Raw genomic sequence first — 16,825 nt, 5'->3', positions numbered from 1 at the left:
CCCGCCGGAGTGGTACCTATTTATCTACTTGCACTTTGACGTGCTTTCGAACTGCTAGGTTGGCAGGAGCAGGGACCGAGCAATAGGAGCTCACCCCGTCGCAGGGATTCGAACCGCCAACCTTCTGATCAGCAAGTCCTAGGCTCTGTGGTGTAACCCACAGCGCCACCCGCGTCCCTTACAGGTAGCCATACCTTCCATGAATTGACCAATTCCTCTTTTAAACCATTCAGATGGGTAACTCCTGCCTGCAGCCTGAAGACCATGCAAAGTGTTTTGTCTTTTTTTTTTTTTTAGTTCAGTCAGAACAACCAGCAATGAGAACTTCAGGCCACCCAAAAGCAAATCTTCCTTTGGCTGCTCAGGCTGGGTTGGACCATCTGGAGTGTTGCAGATGGGAAGTCCATGACTGAATAATATCCGTCTGGAGGTTTACCCAGGAGGGCTTCCTAATTATATTTTGTGAACTTTTTTCGGTTAGCCCTGTTTACAGCACAGCAACCTTCCATTGTCTGCTGCTTCTAGCAGAGCTTGCATAGAGGATGTGCGGTTTTATTTACTGTCATTGGCAAAGGGAAGCAGTTCAAATTCCTAAAATCCTTCCAGCGCCAAATTTACAGCAATCATTGAAAGGGGGGGGAGGGAAGAGGAGCCAGGATGGATAAAGAAAGTACAAACACACACACACACACACACACACACACACACACCACACCATGTGATTCGCTGGCCTGTTTTGCATGGCATGCTAAGCCATACCTTAGAACCAAGGCTGTTCAAAGCGGTAAGACCCTCTTTTAAAGGCGCCGTTCCAATAGGGAACTGGAGCCATGAAGGAAACACATTTAATCCTCATGCTGTTTGTGCCCTGCTGCCCTGAAACACCCAACCTGCTATTCCTGATGGGGGAGCAAACAGGTACCTGTAATCCACTGGCCATTTTTCCCCACCACACACTAATAGGGGATTTAGGATGGGAACGTAACCATGTCTACTCAAGAGATAAGCCCCATTCCATGGGACTTAAAGGTAAAGGTAAAGGGACCCCTGACCATTAGGTCCAGTCGTGACCGACTCTGGGGTTGTGGCGCTCATCTCGCTTTACTGGCTGAGGGAGCTGGCGTACAGCTTCCGGGTCATGTGGCCAGCATGACTAAGCCACTTCTGGCGAACCAGAGCAGCGCACGGAAACGCAGTTTACCTTCCCGCCAGAGCGGTACCTATTTATCTACTTGCACTTTGACGTGCTTTCGAACTGCTAGGTTGGCAGGAGCAGGGACCGAGCAACGGGAGCTCACCCTGTTGTGGGGATTCGAACCACCGACCTTCTGATCAGCAAGTCCTAGGCTCTGTGGTTTAACCCACAGCACCACCTGCGGCCCTCCATGGGACTTACACCCAGGAAAATGGGGTTGTGCCTGCAGTCTTCAGTCAGGAAAGTTCAGGGAAGAAAATGTAAGTACCCCCCTCGCCCAGTGCCACAGCCACAACCATTAGTGGCGCTGGAGATTTTAGAAAATGGAAGATGGGGGTTTGATCATTAAATTCCTGCGCTGCATTTCTTTTGACCCTCATTCTCCACGCCTTCCGCTTTTCTCCCATAAGTCAGTCAGCGAGGGCCTGCTGTTTCCTGCCCTCTGGTAAGCGGCTTGCCTGTACGCTCTTGGTTCCGGACCTATAATCAACCAGCAAATTCATCCACGGTTGCTGAGCATCACAGATCCACCGCAGACTTCACTGCTGGCCACAGTGGAAGGAAGTCAGAAGCCACCAAATACTGTGCATTCCATTGGTGAATTCCTGGTCTGAGCACAAACGCGGCTTTTTCTCTCCCACCAAACCCTCCCCCCAATAGTTGATTTCTGTCTTCAATTATATGCTCCGCGTCTGCTCTCGCTCAACCACCAGTGTTGCAAAACGGCTCCGGAATGTGCTCTCGCCCTCTAGGTTATGTGCAGGCAAAACATTGCTGCTACGAGCCTGCAGGTTTTCCATTAGCTTAATCATCAAAAGAAATGCATTTTTCTTTTTAACGAAACCGTGTGTGTGTGTGTGTGTGTGTGTGTGTGTGTGTTACAGGAAGAGCTGCACGTTACTGCAGGAGGCCAGGGAAAGGCAGCTTTGGAAAGGTAGACTCCACAAAGAGAGTGCTGAAGCTGATTTGGATGATGAGATTCTCTGGTTTGGTTTGGGGTCATATATGGTTTGAGTGTTGGGCTCAGGCAGGGGGGCCAACTTGAAGAAAATATTGGGGGAGGGGCAGGTAAGGCCCACCCTGCACAACTGATCTCAAGACATGGCGCATGCACAGCATTTGAATGGCAATGCTCATCAACTTTGGGGGAGGGCAGCACCCTCAAATATTTTATGAAGGGACCTCAGCTCCTAGGAGTTGACTCCTATGGACTCAGACCTGGGAGACCAGGCTTAAAATCCCCACTCAGCCATGGAGCTCTCTGGGTGACCTTGGAGCAGTTCAGAATTTTTGCTCTCTTTGCCAAATTTAGTGATGTGTCCACTTTTCAGAGGACCTGTGGACCACAGATGTGAGTGGACTAGTATTGCAGAGAGAACTTGGGGGGTTTCAAGTATATATATATATATTTATTAGATTTCCAACATTTCTCAAATTAGCTTCAAATTAGATAATTACATAACAACTTTGTTTCGTTGACTTGCCACCCACACCTCCAGAGTGTTTTCTACTGCATTATATAATAAACTCTTATCTATTACAAAAAACCCCTCTGTAATACAATTATTTTATCTTTTTTCTTCCGCTGCTCATATCATGAATCTGCCTGTGATTTCATTTGGCTATAATGCTTTTTTAAATAGTCCAAAAAAGGCCTCTACTCTTCTAAGGACTTGGGGGGGGGGGTAAGTTCAATTCACCTGGAAATCACAATTATAGCCACTAACAGGAGAAAGAGGATTATTAGATTTTTCTGTAGGACTCCAAGATTGACCAAGCAGCAAACAAGAAGTGGAATAATTGCATATTATGAATGGACTGCTTTAAAATAAATATTGGGAGGGGGGGGGAGATCAGAACATATGACCACCAATACTGGGGAGGGTGAAATTTGCTATGAAGTTATGGACAAGTCCAGGGGTCAGCAAACTTTTTCAGCAGGGGGCCGGTCCACTGTCCCTCAGACCTTGTGGGGGGCCAGACAATATTTTGAAAATAAAAAATAAAAATGAACGAATTTCTATGCCCCACAAATAACCCAGAGATGCATTTTAAATAAAAGCACACATAAAAACGTAAAAACACCAAGCAGGCCCCACAAATAACCCAGAGATGCTTTTTAAATAAAAGGATACATTCTACTCATGTAAAAACACACTGATTCCCGGACCGTCCGCAGGCCGGATTTAGAAGGTGATTGGGCCGGATCTGGCCCCCGGGACTTAGCTTGCCTACCCATGGACAAGTCCCAAACCTCTGGAAAGGGCTAGTTCCTTCGGGACATTTGCATTTGCAGCCTGACCTTGTTATGGATCCAGATGTCATTATTGTTTTCCCTCTCTCAAAGCTTAATCCTGCTATCACTCATGTGAACCGTGTGGCTTTTTCTTTCCGGTTATGCAAAAGGACTGACTCCTGTGAACACTATCAGCCAAGTATTTCTTGTTGTAAGTTCCTTGCTTACATGCCTTTTCTTTCTTTTTTTAAATACCTGGAGCATATTTCAAAACCAGTCCAAAACTTCATATATATTTTTTTGGACAAATCTGTCCTTGATGATGTAAGATAACACAGGAAGCTGCCTGAGTCAGACTATTGGTCCAAGCAGCTCAGTATTGTCTAGTGACTGGCAGCGACTCATACCAGCATTTCAGGCAAGGGGTCTTTGCAACCCGACCTGGAGATGCCAAGGATCAAACCCAGGGCCTTCTGCATACAAAGCAAACACTCAGCCACTGGAATGTGGCCGCCAAGACCATATCACACCAGTCCTGAAAGACCTACATTGGCTCCCAGTACGTTTCCGAGCACAATCCAAAGTGTTGGTGCTGACCTTGAAAGCCCTAAATGGGTTTGTCCCAGTATATCCAAAGGAGCATCTCCACCCCCATCGTTCAGCCCAGACACTGAGGTCCAGCTCAGAGGGCCTTCTGGCTGTTCCTTCATTGTGAGGATACAAGGAACCAGGTAGAGGGCCTTCTAGGTGGTGGCACCCGCCCTGTGGAACACCCTCCCATCAGATGTCAAGGAAATAAACAACTATCTGACTTTCAGAAGACATCTGAAGGCAGCCCTGTTTAGGGAAGTTTTTAATGTCTGATGTTTTATTGTGTTTTTAATATTCTGTTGGGAGCCGCCCAGAGTGGCTGGGGAAACCCAGCCAGATGGGCGGGGTATAATTTTATAATTATAATTTACACATCTGTTTGCAATTATTTTTTTCAAAATTCCTCATGAAAAGCAGTGTTTTAGTGCAAATTTCTCATAAAACACAATTTTTTTTTAGTATGCAATTTTGCCTACTATGCACATTTTTTTCAAAGCAATTTCCTCATAATATCTATTTGTTTTTGTATGTTATTTTCACTAATGCATTTTTATGCACATTTTACCCTAGAGAGAGAACTGCCAGAGAACTGCATTTCAAAACTTGGACTAGTGCACATTTCTAAGGTTGTGTGGGGCAACCCAGCCAGATGGGCGGCATATTAGTATAAGTATTGTTCGTATTGTTTCTATTTGAATTTTGTTTAGGAAAATGTGAATCAGGTAGTTTTGTCTTCAAATGTCTTCAGTGAAAGCTGAATTAAATTCCCCTGCCAAATCCCTACAGGTTCAGATATATGCAAATGAAAAAGTTAAACAAATTCAGGTACTGTTTTATTTATTTTAAGAAAACATGTTTATTTTCAAAATAAAATACAGGCCTTATAAAGAACACACAGGAGAATTGCTTCAAAGCCCTTCTCAGAATATCCCCTCCATCCAATTAGTCCAAGTTGCAGAGATAATATAGCTCATCCCCAGCCTAACAAATCCTTCTACAGAGTGCCACGCTTGGAGGTAATCTATTTTATTTTTAATAGCATGTGATGCACCCTGAATGTTCAGGCTAGATAGAAGCTGATGCACATGAATAAAGCAATTGATGGACATTTACCCATTGACCAAATGGCTGTATAAAGATTAGAAAGGCAGCCTTTTGATCTGAGCTCTTGCCCGAGGGAAGTGGTGATCAATCTCCCCCTTTTCATTCCAAAAAGCCCTTTTATATATGTGTGAAAATGGTCAATATGTTTCTTTCCAAGTCTCTTCCCTCCAGGCTGAACATTTTCAGTATGTCTATAGGTCAATACACATTATTGAACAAATCTTAGTGTAAATGTACATAAGAATGAAAGCAAAAGTACTTTCATGTGTGCATCTTTGTCCCAACAGAACACTTTTTTTTTTAAAAGCATCCCTTTCCCTGGAGTGAAAGGGGATTGGTTTTCTAAAATGGAATCTGTTGTAGTAATAAAATATTCCTAAAAAGCAATGACAAACCTAGACAGCATCTTAAAAAGCAGAGACATCTCCTTGCCAACAAAGGTCCGTACAGTTAAAGTTATGGTTTTCCCAGTAGTGATGTATGGAAGTGAGAGCTGGACCATCAAGAAGGCTGATCGCCAAAGAATTGATGCTTTTGAATTATGGTGCTGTAGGAGACTCTTGAGAGTCCCATGGACTGCAAGAAGATCAAACCGATCCATTCTTAAGGAAATCAGCCCTGAGTGCTTACTGGAAGGACAGATCGTGAAGCTGAGGCTCCAATACTCTGGCCACCTCATGAGAAGAGAAGACTCCCTGGAAAAGACCCTGATGTTGGGAAAGACTGAGGGCACAAGGAGAAGGGGACGACAGAGGACGAGATGGCTGGATAGTGTTCTCAAAGCTACCAGCATGAGTTTGACCAAACTGCGGGAGGCAGTGGAAGACAGGAGTGCCTGGCGTGCTCTGGTCCATGGGGTCACGAAGAGTCGGACACGACTAAAAGACTAAACAACAACAACAACAACAAAAGTCACCCAATGCACACAAAGAATAATTCAATGGCCCTCACATTATATCTATGTGCAAAAGTCCTTGCATTTGGACATCCACCATACTTGATGAAAATGCTATTGAATTGGTTGAATTAACTGGTTATTTGGGTGGAATCCTGTACATGTCTACACAAAAGTATGGCCTGTTGAGTCCAGCAGGGTTTAGTGTACAGTGGTACCTCGGGTTACAGACGCTTCAGGTTACAGACTCTGCTAACCCAGAAATAGTACCTTGGGTTAAGAACTTTGCTTCAGGATGAGAACAGAAATTGTGTGGCGGCGGTGGGTTAAGAACAGTTTCAGGTTAAGAACGGACCTCCAGAACGAATTAAGTTCTTAACCCGAGGTCCCACTGTAAAGGAAATGAGCTTAGGATTGGTGGTTTAAATGCAAGAAGCTTAGACTAAATATGAGTGGAATAAAGAACCAATATAAAGAATGGTAAGTAGCAAAAAGCTGGTTCCATCACCTGCCTCTCCAGAGTCACAGGGCTTGTACAGGTAACCTGTTTATTGAGCATGCACCTTGATTTGCTTGTGCAGAGCTCACACGGTAGTTAGACTATATCTGGCCTTTATTGAACTTTTGTTCTGATTTGTTTGTGGAGAGGTTATATGACAATGATTTGTTTGCTGGTGCTTATGCCTCATTCCACACTTTCTAGCACACCTCCCTGTCACTTTTCTAACCGCGAAAAAGTGTGCTTCAGTTTTCTAAGTGGATTTATTGCACCAGAGTGAGAGAACACAAATACTTCCATTTCCTGGTATGTGCCTGAATCCCTTCTGTAAAATAATAACAATCTGAAAGTGCCCTTAGAAAGAAAAGGCTTTTTAAAAACACGCAAGCAAGCAAGCAAGCAAGCAAGCAAGCAAGCAAACAAACACCAGTAGGTTTGGCTGCAGCCATGACATTCCACAGCTGGTTGGAAACACCAGGTGAACCAGCCCAGGTGAGATCGTGGATGTAACAACATCAAGAATGGAGATTAAATGGAAAATAAAGTAAATAGGAATGTTTTTGCCTTATGCCTAAAGGTAGACAGTGTTGGAGCCATGCAGGTTTCCCTGGGGAGAGCATTTCATAATCAGGGAGCCACCATGGAAAAGAGCCTTCCTCTTATTGCCACCCTTCACATCCCTTTTGGAGGAGGTCCACAGAGTCTCCATGAAAGTCTAGACCAACTTGTTGAGCCTGATGGTGACCCTGTCTTTGACCTCCTTGGGCAAATATATCTGTGCCTATAGAGGGATGCAGTGAGCCGGTAGGCCGTGCATTTCCACACATTCCCTTATATGCTATTTGTACTGGTTTATATTCTTCTGGTTTATATCCTTCTTGATGCTTTTGAATTATGGTGCTGGAGGAGACTCTTGAGAGTTCCATGGACTGCAAGAAGATTAAACCTCTCCATTCTTAAGGAAATCAGCCCTGAGTGCTCACTGGACAGACAGATCGTGAAGCTGAGACTCCAATACTTTGGCCACCTCATGAGAAGAGAAGACTCCCTGGAAAAGACCCTGATGTTGGGAAAGATGGAGGGCGCAAGGAGAAGGGGATGACAGAGGACAAGATGGTTGGACAGTGTTCTCGAAGTTACTAACATGAGTTTGACCAAACTGCGGGAGGCAGTGGAAGACAGGAGTGCCTGGTGTGCTCTGGTACATGGGGTCACAAAGAGTCGGACATGACTAAACGACTAAACAACAAATATTCTTCTCATTTATCATACTTCATACCAGTTGTTTCCTTCCTGGAGGAGAGGCTCCCCCTCCCCACAAAGAAAAAAAATCCATTGTAGTTGACATTTCAAGTTGACATTTAGGTGAAAGTTAAGAAGTCTTAACAGCAGTAACATCATGCCATTCAACAAAGCCAGGAACTTCTAATGGGAGGCAGGCTGACATGGAAGGGCCTTAAAAAAACACACCAAAACTTTATTTAACGCCAGAGTGATAGATTTTTAATTTCCTGGCTTGCTTGTTTTGCATCACACAGCATGAGACTCCCCATAGAAAGCTGACGCTGTTCCCTTTTAAGCTTCAATTACTTTGCAAAGTCAGGTCCAGCCCCACGCTGAAACACCTCCCTGCGAAAAGGCCTGGTGAATGTAATTAAGAGAAGATGCACAGCTGTTGGCAGCTGGAGGCATTTGGAGTATTAGCTCATTACTGAAATCCAAACTTTGAAGAGGCGGCAAGCTCCCTCACGGAGCGATCTGAAATATAGCAGAGAGCTCCGGCTTGTTTTGAAAAGGCCCTCAGCAGCTGTGGTAGGTAGCGAATCACTGCGACATTTGTAGGGGTAATTCCCAATCTAAGAACAATTTCTTAACCTCAAATGCTGGCTTTGTTTCCCAGGCAGAGGGTGGCTGTTAGATGTCATGGACTAGTTGGACGCAGAGGAATGGTGGTAGGAACCAGCTGGGGAACCACCAAGGGAAGAAAGCTCAGAGCCCAAAGAGTAGTGGTGAGACAATGATGAGAGGGAGAAGCCTGGGAAGAAGAGGTACCAGAAGCTGAAGGGGTAACAGGGCTTAGTGAGCAGGGAGAATCTGTGTCAGAGGAAAGTCCAGAATCAGAGGCAGGAGCTGAAGCAGGAACATGGGAGGAGGGCGGCCAAGAGACAGAGATGAGTCATGGTAGGTATCTTCCACTCCTGCTGGGAGAAGCTCCCATCTCCCTTTGTCTCCCAGAACCAGAAGAGGCATGAAAAGGGCGGAGGAGAGGTTGGCTGCTCACAAACGCAGTCTCCGCTTGCTTGGAAAAAGCCCTAGAGGGGAGAGGAATTAGATGGCTGCAAGGAGGTGGGGACTCTCTGTCTTGGCAACTGATTTTCATGGAGTTAGACTCACAGGGAATGAGCTGCCTAACACTCAGCCAAGACTGTGGAGATCACATTTTTGCTAATAAAGAGTTAACTCCAACTTAGATTCACTGCTGGCTTGCTCTTTGACCTTAGAGAAGACAGGGACATTCTGTCCAAGACAGTTTCTTGAGATACCCTTGGGGCACCATCCTATTGAACCAGCTACCCAGTGGAGACTGGTCCTTTACGGCAAGTGGGGCAGTGCCCCGATAACCTCAGTCAGTCCCCACCTGCCTGCTTCTTACAGCCAGTCCAGGTATGGCACTGCCTGAATGCTTCTTCCTCTCAGTGTTCCTGTGAAGAATTTGACAGAGAGGAGAATGGGGTCAAAACTAGAACAAATGGTCTTTGCCAGCCATTGGCTCTGGCTCCCCCTACTCTTCAGCTTCCCTGCCTTCTGTCTTACCAATCCCAGCAAGCAGCAGCCACCCTTGTAGCGCTCACTGCCAACAAGCCCCTGCTGGGTATTGCTTGACACAAAGGGGAATGAGGCATTAGGTCCTTTTTCCTCTCAAGTTCCAGCTTGGCGGGTTGCAAGAAGCGTGGGGTGTTGGCGGCAGCCAATAAGAGGCCATTCTAAGATGGATCTCCCTTCCCCACAGAAGTGCTTCATTTTACAGCTTTTGGTGAGTGCTGAAGATGCACCTCTTTAGTCTGTCTTGTGACACTTGAGATACAGTGGTACCTCGGGTTACATACGCTTCAGGTTACATACGGTACACTTCAGGTTACAGACTCCGCTAACCCAGAAATAGTGCTTCAGGTTAAGAACTTTGCTTCAGGATAAGAACAGAAATCGTGCTCCGGCGGCACGGCAGCAGCAGGAGGCCCCATTAGCTAAAGTGGTGCTTCTGGTTAAGAACAGTTTCAGGTTAAGTACGGACCTCTGGAACGAATTAAGTACTTAACCCGAGGTACCACTGTATATATTTTTAGGATCTACCTTCTTTCTGTGATTATGAGTTGTTTAAAACTATTTTTAACATTGTGTTGTAACCTGTACTGAGACCTTAGGCAGCTAAATATTACTACTAATAACCAGTGCTCCCCCCCCCCTAAAAAATGTTTAGGGGTACTCTCATTTTGACTGAAGAAAATCAACATTTTATAGTTCAAATTGGGGAAAAAAATACAGTAAATGGACAAAAGTACAAAGATTCACAAAATGTTTAGGGGTATGTGTACTCCTGCATCCCCCCAGAGCACTGCTAATAATGATAATATACATTGATAGGCAGTGGCTCTCCACGGCCTCAGACAGTGGCTGTTCCTAGTCCTATCTGGAGTAGAGATGGACAAATCTGCCAATTTTGGTTCCTCTCAATTTTCCACTCTTAAGGTCAGTTCTTGACATTTCCACTTCAGTTTGTGCTTTTTTTTTTTTAAGTCCTCATGAAAATTCAGCAGCATTTTAGAGCAAATTACATATATCTTTGTATGCAATGTTGCCTGAAATACTAATTTTCACAAAGCAATTTCCCCTTACATAACACATTTTTATATGGTGTTTGCACTAATTGTATGCATAATTGTATGCCGAATTGTATGCACAGTGTATTTTAAAATGGGGTTTCAGAATTTTTAGGGGTGTTTGAAGGTTTTATGTAGTTTTTCAATTTCATTGTTGTGCATGGGACAATGACAATAAAGATATCGTATATCGTATAACACACTTTAGAACATAGAATCATAGACGCACATTACTTGGTTGAAGAACTGTGTTGCAAAATTCAGATATTTGCAAATTTTGAATCATGGCTGTGTTTCAGTCTGCATATTGTTTCGGAAAATGTGAATTAGATTCACCTATGGATGCAAATGGATTGAACCTGGGACCTTGTGCAGGCAAGCAAGGCAGATTCTCTTTCACTAAGCGACAGCTTTTCTCCCTCCTGGTATGCCCTTCCTAGAATTGCAGCTGAAGCCCCACTGAAGTCAGTGGGAATTATTTCCAAGTAATAGGATGGTGCTGCAAAGTGCATAACTTTGGCTGGGTCACACCAAACAGTTCCATTCATTTCTGAGTACAACTCCGGAGCCTTCACCCTGTTGTATGAAAGTGGCTTTATTTTATGCTGTCTTGTTAGCTTGCTAGCACGTTTATTTTTATCTGTCCCAAACACAAACATAATTCAGCTCCTTGGAGGTTGTTAACTAGCCACTAATCCATTGTGGAGGGACGCTTTTTGTAGACTTCCTGTCCACCTTCCAATTAACGTCAGCACTGCAAAGAGGCATGCTATTTTAATCTCAGGAATTTGTTTAGGATTTCACTTTTTATTTTGACTGTGCTAATCTTTTCCATCACAATGAACTTTACGGACAAGGCACAGCTCTTTATGGAAATCTATTCAACGAGAGCCCACATGGAAAAATGGAAAGAGTTTAAAAATACCAAACACAATGGTTAAGGGTGCCTGGCTAGAGGGAGAGTTAAAAGCTGTCCCTTGAATATTGTGCTCCTATATAAATGCAAAACAGAGAAGATTGTTCTTCCACCAAGGAAATGCTTGTGATAAACAAGATATGTACAGTCAAACTTCTGTTCCCGAACGCCTCCATTATCATACGTTTTGGCTCCTGAACACCAAAAACCTGGAAGTAAATGCTTCGGTTTTCAAACGTTTTTCGGAAGCTGAATGTCCGACTCAGCTTCCGCTTGAGTGAAAGAAGCTCTTGCAACCAATCAGAAGCTGCGCTTCGGTTATTGAACATTTCGGAAACTGAACAGGCTTCTGGAACGGATTACCTTACATTTGACAGCCAAGGTTTGACGGTATTGAAATTCCACTACTGTTTTGCCCACTTCTGTTTGTGGGTATAGCTTCATCATTCATACTTAACAGATGAACACCTGGCTCATTAGATCTGCATTGTGTTTTTACATCAGAGCGGGGATGACACACAATCAATCTATGTTGAAGATAACACAGAGTGATGTCATCTGAATCTAAAAAAAATGCTCACTAGCAACAACCTACTTATTGAGCATTCAACTTGATTTGCTTGCATAAAGCTCACAAAATGGTTAGACTAAGGCCTCATTCACACCCTACATTTGAAACACTATGATACCACTATGAACAGTCATGGCTTCCCCCAAAGAATTCTGGGAGCTGTCATTTGTTAAGAGCTACAGTTCCCAGAATTCCCTGGGAAGAGGGATTGATTGTTAAACCACTTTGGGTATTGTAGCTCTGTGTTGCCTAGAAGGGGGTGGCCCCACCCTGATTTCCAGTTTCACTAGAAAGTTCAGTCATGCACATAAACAAATATGCTAACCCAACAGCTTTTATTTTAGAGGAAATGCTGCTGTAGGCCCCAAGTCAGGATCTGTTCCCATTCTGGATTGGGTCCCTGTACTGGTTTTGTGATGGAAGTGAGAGCTGGACCATAAAGAAGGCTGATCGCCGAAGAATTGATGCTTTTGAATTATGGTGCTGGAGGAGACTCTTGAGAGTCCCATGGACTGCAAGAAGATCAAACCTCTACATTCTGAAGGAAATCAGCCATGAGTGCTCACTGGAAGGACAAATCCTGAAGCTGAGGCTCCAATACTTTGGCCACCTCATGAGAAGAGAAGGCTCCCTGGAAAAGACCCTGATGTTGGGAAAGATGGAGGGCACAAGGAAAAGGGGACGACAGAGGACGAGATGGTTGGACAGTGTTCTCAAAGCTACTAACATGAGTCTGACCAAACTGCGGGAGGCAGTGGAAGACAGGAGTGCCTGGTGTGCTCTGGTCCATGGGGTCACGAAGAGTCGGACACGACTAAACGACTAAAAACAACAACAACAACAACTGGTTTTGTGATTAACACCATACATTTAAAGCACAAGGCTTCCCTCAAAGAATCCTAGGAACTGTAGTTTGTTAAGTGTGCACGGAATGCTCTGTGCAGGGAAAACTAAGTTCTCAAATTTGGGGCAACAATGTCCTGTAAATGTGTGAATAAGAAAAAAAACAACAACAACACTCAATCTAACAAGCAACAGCACCTGATGGAAACTAGGTATGCCATAATTGCCATTAACAGGAAAAACAGCCACCACACACCAAACGCAGCCAGACGTGCTGCAAATTCATAGACGACAAGGCTATCAAGGGCTGCTAACTAGGAACGGCTTTGCTCTGCCACTGCAGTCAGAGGCAGTAATGCTTCGGATTATCAGTTGTTGGAAACTGTAGGAGGGGAGAGAGCTCCTAGCTCAGGCCCTGCTGGCAGGTTTAACACAGACACCTGGTTAGCCATTGTGAGAACAGGACGCTGGACTAGATGGGCCATCGCCTTATCCTGCAGGTGCTTCTTATGTTCTTATGACTCAGTGTGAGGCAGCCTCCAGAGATACATCCTTAAGTTCATTTAGCATCATGCCTAGTTTGGCAGTAGGAGTTTCAGAAAGCTGGCTTGAAAAACAGAGCATGAACATTTGATTTCAACCCTGTGCATACTCTCCAACATTTCTCTGATGAAAGTAGGGATGTCCTTTTTAATAATAATAATACAGTGGTACCTCGGGTTAAATACTTAATTCGTTCCGGAGGTCCGTTCTTAACCTGAAACTGTTCCTAACCTGAAGCACTATTTCTGGGTTAGCGGAGTCTGTAACCAGAGTCTGTAGCCTGAAGCGTATGTAACCCGAGGTACCACTGTAATAGGTAAATGTAAAACGGTAAAGGACCCCTGGACTGTTAAGTCCAGTCAAAGGCAACTATGGGGTTGAGGCGCTCATTTCACTTCAGGTCAAAGGACCAGGCATTTGTCCACAGACAGCTTTCCGGGTCATGTGGCCAGCAGGACTAAACCACTTCTTGCGCAATGGAACACCGTGACGGAAACCAGAGCGCACGGAAACACCGTTTACCTTCCCACCACAGTGGTACCTATTTATCTACTTGCACTGGTGTGCTTTAGAACTGCTAGGTTGGAAGGAGCTGGGACAGAGCAACAGGAGCTCACCCCATCATGGGGATTCAAACCGCCGACCTTCTGATCTGCAAGCCCAAGAGGTTCAGTGGTTTAGACCACAGTGCCACCCACTCCCTAACAACAACAACAACAACAACAACAACAACAACAACAACAACATTTATACCCCACCCATCTGACTGGGTTGCCCCAGCAACTCTGGGCAGCTTCCAATATATATAAAAACATAATAAAACATTAAACATTAAAAAACTCCTCTATACAGGGCTGCCTTCAGATGTCTTCTAAAGGTTGTATATTTACTTATTTCCTTGGTTCAGGGGTCGCATAACTCCATGCCCTCCAACATTTCTCCAGTGAAAATAGGGACATTCTACCACACCCTTCAACATTTCTTTGTTGAAAATAGGGACGTCCGAAGGAAAAGTGGGACATTCCGGGATCAAATCAGAGACTGGGATGGCTTCTGTAAAACTGGGACTGTCACTGGCAAATAGGGACACTTGGACCATCTGTGCAAGGATCACAGTGACTCTTCTAAGCCTCTGAAAACTGTTCCAGGAAAGGTTTGAGTATATATGCATGCAAGTCTACAAAGAAAAAGATAGCAGAAAAGGGGAGAGGACACCAGAGCAGTGGAATTTCCCATCTTCCCCAGCACAGTTGTTGTTTGTCAGCTTACAATGGGATTTCTAAAAGAGATCTGCAGGTTTTGCAAACTGCCCCCTTTCCATCACTGGAAACGGTTCTAAGCAAATGTGAGAAGGAGTTGCTCTCCCTTCTTGATGCCCATCCATATCCTTGGTTGACTTGGGCAGACACTGTGGCCAAAAGGTGCAGTGTGCAGGAAACTGAATAATGCTGCGGTTGTACCTTGTGCAAAAAGTAGTTTTTATAAAAATAGGGACCAGCTAAAAATATCTCCCTTATTTCATCTGGAAAAATACAGGTTTCACCAGAAGCATAAACAACACTGGCACGTAACAGAGAAGCTGGTTGCAAAACAGAGTTTTGGTTGCCTTTTTTATGGAGCTGTTGTGCGTTTCAGCCCAGTGAATATGCAGTTTGATCCTATGTCTGCTTCCTCAAAAATAATTCCCAATGAGTGCAATAGTATTACTGTTTACTCACATACAATAGTACTACAACCTTACATTATCTGAATAGCTTTAAATCATCTCATGTTGTCTCCTTTTACACAGACCATTCCTTTCCCACAGCAGCCAACCAGAAGCCTACAGAAAGCCAACATGGTACTTGTCTTGGTAACGGGCTTGGTCTCCTCTGATGTCACAGTCTGGGTTTTATTTAGGTCAGTGAAGCAACTAAGCCAACATGTTGTCCAAACCTAGAATTGCAGCTGAGGTCTCTCCACCTTAACCACATATTATTTATTATTTTATTTTATTTTGAGCATGATTTGTACCTTGCTTTTCGGCCAAAAAAGTCTCCCAGAGTGGCTTACATACAAGCAGAACAAGGCAGTCCCTGTTCATAGGTTTACAACCCAAAAAACCCCAAACACATAAGGGGACGGGGAGAAAAGACGAAAATAAAAACTGAGGCACCAATTTCTAAACAGTTGTTCCTATATTGACCAGCTGGCACAGTTCAGGGGCAGGAGGTGCATGATGGAGCTGAGCTTCCATAGAACCATAGAATTTTAGAGTTGGAAGGCACCCCGGGGATAATCTAGTCCAACCCCCTGCAATGCAGGAATATGGTGCGGGGAATATGGGGATCAAACCTGCAGCCTTGGTGAAGTGTAGGTGGGTTCCCACGAGGCAAGACACAGTGATAACAGCAAGAACTTTTATTGAACTAACAGAACTGGACAACAGGGGCAAAGCAACTGCTTATATACATTTCTGAAGGCCTGGGCCACTCCCACTCCCAACGTGATTGGCTGTCTAAACTTCCAAGCTGCGAATTGGAACTCAGAGTTCAAGGGCCAATGGTGGAGACCCAAATCCTGAAATGTTCTGTGATTGGATATCATGTATCGAATCAGAACACAGGGGCAAAGAATCCTTAGTCCAGACTCAAGCTCAGGCAAACACAGACCACTGAATACATAATACTTGGGAGGGGGCCACTAGGGGTGCATCGGAAGATGGCTGACAATAACATCTCTCCGACCCACACGAGGTAATTAGGAGGCTGTGATGGGAGTAAATAGCCTCCCTACCCTCCCAAGATTGTGGGGGGGGGGGCTGCCCTTGCCTGCTGTGCCCTACACCACCCCCGAATTTGTGGGGATGGGGGCACTAGGCAGAAAGCCCTCCTGTGGATCTCGGCGCTCCTGGACGCTGTCTCTGATCCGCGCCTCTAGCTGCAATAACTTCAAAAGAAACAATTAGGAGGAAGCGAATGCACATATTTCAAGGAAGGAGGGGGAGTAAAGACTGCTAACTGAAGAGATCTCTGATAAAGAAGACGGGTCGGAGGAACAAGAATAAATCATGAGAAGACCACCAAGGCTCGGTATGGCAAAGGGACTGGATGGGGGAGGGGGGGAAACTTTCCTTTCTTTCCTCTATGTGATTAACCAAGAATCCCCCCCCCCACAAGTCAGAAATGCCGTTTTAATGACTTAAGCTGTGGATTTATGTCTGTGTGGAGATAATTTTCTAACCAAAGCATGTTTCAAGAAGATCGTGGAAAGGATAAGAGCTTTGGAATGACGCAGTTAAAAATACCATCGCCATGTTGGCAAGTTCTGTCAGAGGACTTAAGTCTGGGAGGAGGAACAGAGCTGTTTTTATATTGTGGGTGAGACTCCTCAGAGGGACTTAAGAGCGACAGATCTGCGAGATTAATGATGGAAAGAGTGATGTTATTTATGAAAGCGATGATATATGGAAACCATCTTGATATGAGGATTGGACGAATGGAAAATTCACACAGGATTATAATTGGTGTTTATCTGCTTAAGGAGATTATCAGAAGAGATCATAAAGAAAAAAA

At 44.6% G+C, this 16,825-nt stretch overlaps 1 long non-coding RNA gene across 1 annotated transcript in view; it reads left to right on the top strand.

Annotated features, from left to right (window-relative positions):
• Positions 1–12,497: 12,497 nt before the first annotated feature.
• The window catches only part of LOC308462755, a 164,917-nt gene continuing 160,589 nt past the window's right edge, over positions 12,498–16,825 (top strand). The window contains exon 1 of the long non-coding RNA XR_013979315.1: positions 12,498–12,594. This is a non-coding gene — a long non-coding RNA (uncharacterized lncRNA). The remainder of the gene's footprint in view (positions 12,595–16,825) is intronic.

This window comes from Podarcis pityusensis (assembly GCF_964106645.2).
Source record: "Podarcis pityusensis genome assembly, chromosome: 14".
NCBI classification, from domain to species: Eukaryota; Metazoa; Chordata; class Lepidosauria; order Squamata; family Lacertidae; genus Podarcis; species Podarcis pityusensis.
Note: the sequence above shows the minus strand (reverse complement) of the source record. Positions and strands in the feature narration are given on the sequence as shown.